The 6,721-nt window shown below is 45.0% G+C and overlaps 1 pseudogene; it reads left to right on the top strand.

Annotated features, from left to right (window-relative positions):
- The first annotated feature begins 1,482 nt into the window (after positions 1–1,482).
- Positions 1,483–2,351, top strand: LOC133101134 (cofilin-1-like; annotated as a pseudogene).
- Positions 2,352–6,721: the final 4,370 nt, after the last annotated feature.

Genomic DNA, 6,721 nt, shown 5'->3' with positions numbered 1-6,721 from the left:
GTTGAGTGAGCAAGATGTCAAATTTGTTATGGTAATCTACTAGGATTGCAGAGTTACTTTGTTACCACAGCTAACCTAGTTTATCCTGACCAATACATAGACTTTGAACCTTATTATGGATTAGAGTATATACTGGAAAATTGCACAATGGTTGGTATATAGTAGGTACCCAATAAATATCTTGTAAATAAATCAGTGAGGCTGGTTGCTAATAATACATGAAAATATCAGTTCCATTGCTTTATCAACAGCAGTGAATTTATTATTTGATTGTTCTTGCCAATTTAATAGGCAAAAATATTATCTTGGCCAACAAGAAATTGGCCAATTTCTTTGCTTATTGGAAAGGTTGAACATTTTTTCATCTGTTGTTAGCCGTTTCCTCTTTTATGCCTTATTTGTTCAAAATCTTTCACTAATTTTCAATAACTATTCATTGAATGCCTTTACTGATCTAGATATTGGGGCTATCGTGGTGAATAACCTTGCTATCATAGAACTTTTATTCTAGGAGGGGAGAAAAATGACATGTAAACATATGCTTAAATATTTTAGATAATGGTAAGTGCTATGAAAAATAAAGCAAGGTCAGTGGCTTAAAGAGAGACTAGGTATGTTTTCACACAGGGTGGTCATATAGCACCTTTCTGATAATATCACTTTTGAACAAAGGGAATGAACTAAGAAGATACTGGGAAGAGGGATGTTGCAGACTTTGGGAATAGCACATACAAAAGGCTTAAGGCAGGGGCATACCTGTTATTTTGAAGATGCAGCAAGAAGCCAGTCTGGCTGAAGCAGAGTGAGTGAAGGGAGAATAGTAGGAGATGAGATTGAAGAGGTAACAAGCTGGAAGATGTAGGGTCACCTAGGCAATTGTTATGCCTTTTGACTTTTCTTTGGAGTGATATGGGAACCACTGGAGGATCTTGAGCTGAAGAGTGACATGATACGACTTACTATTTAAAAAAGATTACTCTGGCTTCTCTGTGGATGAGGTGATGGGGGCAGGGGCAAGTAAGAGGAAACCAAGTAGGAGGCCATTGCAATATTTTGATGGAAGATGATGATAACTTAGCCTGGGGTGACACCGTGGATAAAGTGAGAAGGGGTCAGATTCCAGATATATTTTGTAGTAGAGCTAATAGGGTTTGATATTTGATTGGAAGTGGGCCTGGGTGAGGGAAATGAAGGAGTCAAGAATGATTCCAAGGAGAAATTGAGACTTGAGCAAATAGAAGAATGCAGTTGCCATTTACTTTATCGCTCTCATGAACCATATTTGGTATTTTTAATGACTTCAGAAAAAGTCATGTCAGAAATTAAAGGAACAGTGTACTGGGGTGGGACGTGATGCTTGCTTCCCAGATGCAGGGGTAGGTTGATTGAAAGCAATCATGGTCTGAGTTGGATGCCTGCAGCAGTGCAGGGGCTCTCACCTTCTCTGGCTCACCTTGCCACGTCCTTCTCACTTCTGGAAACATGACCTCCCACGTGGCTGTCTCTGACGGTGGCATCAGGGATTCAGTGACATGCAGGTGCGCAAGCTGCTAAGGTGAAGAACTGCAAGAAGGTGGTGCTCTTCTGCCTGAGTGAGGACAGTAAGATCCTCTGGGAGGAGGGCCAGGGGATCCTGGTAGGTGATGTGGGCCAGGCTGACGATGACCCCTTGCCAGCTTTGTCAGGGCACCACCGGAGAAGGACTGCCGCTATGCCCTCTATGAAGTAAACTAGGAGACCGAGGAGAGTGAAAGGAGGACCTGGTAGTGATCTTCTGGACCCCTGAGTCTGTACTCCTTAAGAGCAGAATGATCTATGCCAGCTCCAAGGACCCCATAGAGAAGGAGCTCCAGGGTATCGAGCGTGAATACAAGCACGCTGGTAGGAGGAAGTCAAGGACCGCTGTACCCTGGCAGAGAAGCAGCGGGGCTGGGGGTGGAGGGACAGTGCTGCTTCTCCCTGGAGGACAGCCTTTGTGAGAACCCCGGCCCCCTGCCTGGAGCATCTGGCAGCCCCAGACCTACCCACTGGGGTTTCAGGCTACCCCCCTTCCTGACCCGAGGGATTTGGGGGATTCCAGCAGGGGGAGGGCAGTCTCTTCACTCAGCTGCAAACAGCCCCGCACCTCATGGACCTTCCTCCTCCCTCCATCCCTGGTGGTCTGGCCTTCCTAAACCACTTTTGATCTTCTGATTCCTCTTGAGTTGAAGCAAACCAAGTGCCTCCGCAGCACTGCAGTTCAGGGAGGGTCTGTATTTTTTCAGCGACACCCCCGACTCCCCACTTGTTCCTCCCCCTTCCCATACTGCAAACCTCTAACCACAGTAGTGATGCTGTGCTTGTCTGTTTAGTTCTGTGTATAAAGGGAAAGTTGAAGAGATGATCCCTCCCCCTTTCCCATGTTTGCAGCCACTCCTGGAAGCAGGACCTGCAAGGGAACTTCAACTAAAATACACACGGGTGCACAAGCGGGCACACACACACACACGTAACAATTTTTAAAAAGATCGCGGTCTGCTTATTGCCCGTGGCCACAGTGATTGGTTCAGTGTTGGGCATATGACCTTAGATGATCCAATCAGAGGCCCAGGACTTTCATTTAATAATTTGGGACAGCTGTTCCTGCTGGAAATGAACAAGGAAGCAAGCTTGGCTCCCTGAGGCTTCCAGTAGTCCTCTTGTTCCTTTGATAGGAACCAGCCTTAGAATGAACTTGACATCATGGAAAGCAGAGAAGAGAGATAAAAAGAAAGCTGGGTTTTTTTCTGTGACTTGTTTGAGTCACTATATCCATCCTCACCTGAAATCTTTCCAGAGATGTTCAGTTACACAAGCCAACAAACTCCCCTTTCTTGTGTACATCATTTTGGGCCACCAAGCACCTCCTGACTGATACGAGCGGCTTTCCATGCAAATGCTGTCCACAGTTCTCAGGCAGAATGCTCTCACCACCTGGGATCTCAGAACACAGGAAATAGTCACCCCAGAAAATCTGCAAACCATTTGAGGCTTAGGATCGGAGAGTTACATCATGTTCTGAGGAGGAAAGGCCACCTTCAGAGCATACGCTGTCCAAAATCCTGGAGGAATGGATCCCAGGAACTGTCAGAGCAGTAAACATCACCTGGCATCAGATGATCTCAGCTCCTCCCTGAGCGGTGAGGGCCGGGCGTTCCTCCTGAAACAGAGGGTCTTTGGCAGCTTGCTTCTGGATACTGATGTGTTTACGGTCATATTCACCAATTGCCGGAAGCAATGGGTGGAAACTGATTCTGAATGGGGAGTCTCCATGAATACCAACATCCTGCTTCAACATTTGTTTCTGAAAATCTTTTACCAATTTGTGCTCCTTTCAAGACAGTTTAGGTTCACGATGAGCAGGACAGGCTGTGAGGTCAGGCTACCTGGGCTTCCCTCCTTGCTTCCCCAGGGCTGGTGAACCCAAAAGGGGTCTCAAGGCTGAGCTCAGCTGGCAGATAGGGGCCCCACTTTCCAGTCTCAGTAAATCCTCTGCACAGGGTATTAGCTTGAGATCTTAAAGGACTGCTGTATGGTGGGCTTCCTGGAATCTGTTCCCCACAATTGTCTTGTTCGTCATCAAGTTTGAAAGGAATTCTAGTCTAGTGACCAAAAGCATCAACAGCCTGTAGCCAGACTGCTGGAGTTTGCATCTTAGATCCACCGCTAAAGACTGCAAATTACTTAACCTCTCCATGCCTCAGCTTCCTCCTCTGTGAAATGGAGATAATAAAAAACTATCTCTGGGACTTCCCTGGCGGTCCAGTGGTTAAGACTCTGTGCTCGCAGAGCAGGGGGCACAGGTTCGATCCTTGGTCAGGGAACTAAGATACTGCATGCTGCATGGCGTGGCCTAAAAAAACCCAAAAAACAAACAAAAAAACAACTATCTCTAGCTCCTAGAGTTACTTGGAGGAGAAATTAGTTATTACAGGCAGTCTTAGAACAGTGCCTGGCATCCATGAATAATAGCTATTAGGTTGCTTGTAACTTGCTAGTAAGTAATGATGCAGAGACACCAAAGCAAAATGAGTTGGGAGAGAAGAAACAGAAATGCATATAGGAAGCAGAGAGTACCGTTGAATGTCTGACAAAAGAGAGAATGGTTGACGTGACTTTCGAAAAGGTTCAATCTTCTCTCTCCAGCCAGGGTGGAGTTTCTGGGCTGGAACCAACAAGACGGAAGGGGAAGCCCAGCCACCTCCTTCCTGTTGCCGCTATAGCCTTTGCGGCCAGCAGCCTGTGTGGCTTTTCTTTTATGCTGCGTTAATCCTCCTCCTAATCGTAACTACCATTCCTCACTTTAAAGTTTCATTTTAAGTTTGCAGAGCCCTTTCACACCTCTCTTTATTCCCCTTCCAAAATGATGCTCAAAACAGAATCAGGTAGAATCTATTGTTTTCCCATTTCACAGATGGGGAGAACAGGGCTTGGGCTTGCCATCCAGCTTCAGTAATATTTAAAACATTGCAAATATCGTGGATTCTCCCCCCCCATATATATATGTATAGTATATATATACCATATATATAGTCTCAGGGCCCCTTTATTGTGTGTGTGTGTATTTTTTTTTTTTTCTAATTACTGCCCTAGAGTTTCCTAGGGCACGGTCTGCAAACTACACACCTACATGATTTCTCTAGGGGCTGGCTTTTCTGCCCTGATTCTCAGATGGTCAACATAAACATATTTGGTGGATGCCCCCATTGACCTAGAACCTGGCAAATTTATGAAATTTAGTTAGAGGTATACTTTGTATCAAAGTCACAGTCAAATAAAAACAAAGTACTAAACCTCATATCTTAGACCCTAAAAATATTTATAACAGTAAACTGGATAAATGGATACCTGTTAGCTGCTCCTCGGCCAAGTTCCCAGAGTACAGACCTCTGCACACACACTTATCCTAAGTATCACAAATATCTATTTCTGCCAGTGTTTCTTACTCTCAAGTATTACACTGTTTTATTTTTTAAATTTTCTACAATTAAAAACTGTATTGCTATTCTTTCCTTATGTCTTAATAATAATGGGTAACTCATACTCAACATCACATGTGCCAGGTGCTGTCTTGATATGTAGTTCTTAAGAACTTTATATGTATTAAATCATTTACTTCTCACAGCAATCCAGTTAGGTAGCTACTATTATTTTTCTCCTTTTGCAGATGACATCACTGAGGCACAGTGACCTGCCTCTATTAGGTTTAAATTCAGGTAGTTTGGTTTCAGAACCAACACACTTTACTACGCTAGTCTACATGTCCGAGGTAGAATTTTAATAATGCCAGCAAAGCAAAAAGGTGAAAAAAATGTTTAAGTATGATCCTAACACTCAGATATAACTACTTTAACATTTGGTATATATTAATGATTATAAATCAGGCAGAGGGTGGGGTGGAAGGGAGGGGCATATATCAGAATTATTTGGGGAGCTTTTAAAAAAACGCATATGCTTGAAGTATTCTACCCACGGGGGAGGGGCAAGCATGAGGATCTGGTGGAAAAAATTAGGTGATACTGAAATAAACAGCCTCCCCTCTTCCCTTCCACGTTCCAAATGTTCCACCTCCATTCCAACTGAAAGCCACTACTGTGTCTTTCCAATCTTTTTTCTATGCATAGCTACATATGTATACACATAAATACACACTTATAAATGACAAATCAAAAACAAATAAATGGTTGTTAAAAAAAATACCAGGGCAAGCAAGAGATGCTGGCACATAATATGATAACATTCCTAATTACCCTGGATTCTTACTGGTCCTTCAGGGCACATCAGTGAGACAGAGTTTCCAGGTTGGAACCTGGTAGGCTTTTCAGCATCAATCGCTCTTCCTGTGAATTTGTTGCTTTGTGATTTGGCAGGTGGAAGTGGCCAAGTTATTTTTCTGCCCAGGTTCTCCCAGTGGCCTTGTACCCTGAGCTGATTTGTGCTTTACTGTCTTCCAGACGCAGCCCCGTGCCAGGGCGCTGGATGGCTGCCTGGGCTCATAGTATTCCCCGTTCAGGTGAGCTCGAGAGCCTGGGGAGAAGAGGCCAGGCAAACCCAGCAGGATGCCTGGTGTGTTCAGGAAGGAGTGAGAACCTGAGCCCTGGAGGGGAGAGCCAGAATGAGGTGCTTCTGGTCTCTGCTCCCGTTAACAGCCCACCGTGACCCTGCTCCCAGGTATTGATTTACTCTCCCGTCCCCCTCAGTGGACTGGGTGCTCCTCATGGGCAGGAAACTGGTCTGATTATTTTGTCTTTCTTCCTCTTTGTATCCTGATTGTCTGGAATGGTGCCTGGAGCAGAGCAGGAACAGCAGCTTCTTGCTGGGATGAATTATAGGCATAACAACAGCCAACACGGAGGGGCGGCTCTGTGCCTCAAAGGCAGATTAACAAGACAGTTTCCAATCTTTACAACAACTCCTTAGGGGAGAGTCTAGATTCTATTATTCCCCCTATTGTAGAGCTGAGGAAATTAGGCAGAAGGAGTTTGAGTAACTTGCCCAAGGTCACGCAGATAAGTGGCTGGCTGCAGTCAAACCCAGGAGGCTCAGCTCCAGAGTTCAAATTCTTAATCCCTACCCTGTGCTACTTCTCCCATCCCTCCCTCTCCTTCAGTTCATTGGCCAGAGTGATCGCCTAAGGTTTCACTGTATCCTGTCACTCCCCTGATCAAGAACCTTCAAGGCCAGAGTCCTCAGCGTGGTATAC

The sequence above is a fragment of the Eubalaena glacialis genome, chromosome 11, assembly GCF_028564815.1.
Source record: "Eubalaena glacialis isolate mEubGla1 chromosome 11, mEubGla1.1.hap2.+ XY, whole genome shotgun sequence".
NCBI lineage: Eukaryota > Metazoa > Chordata > Mammalia > Artiodactyla > Balaenidae > Eubalaena > Eubalaena glacialis.
The sequence above is the reverse complement of the archived record's forward strand: the minus strand, read 5'-3'. Positions and strand labels throughout refer to the sequence as shown.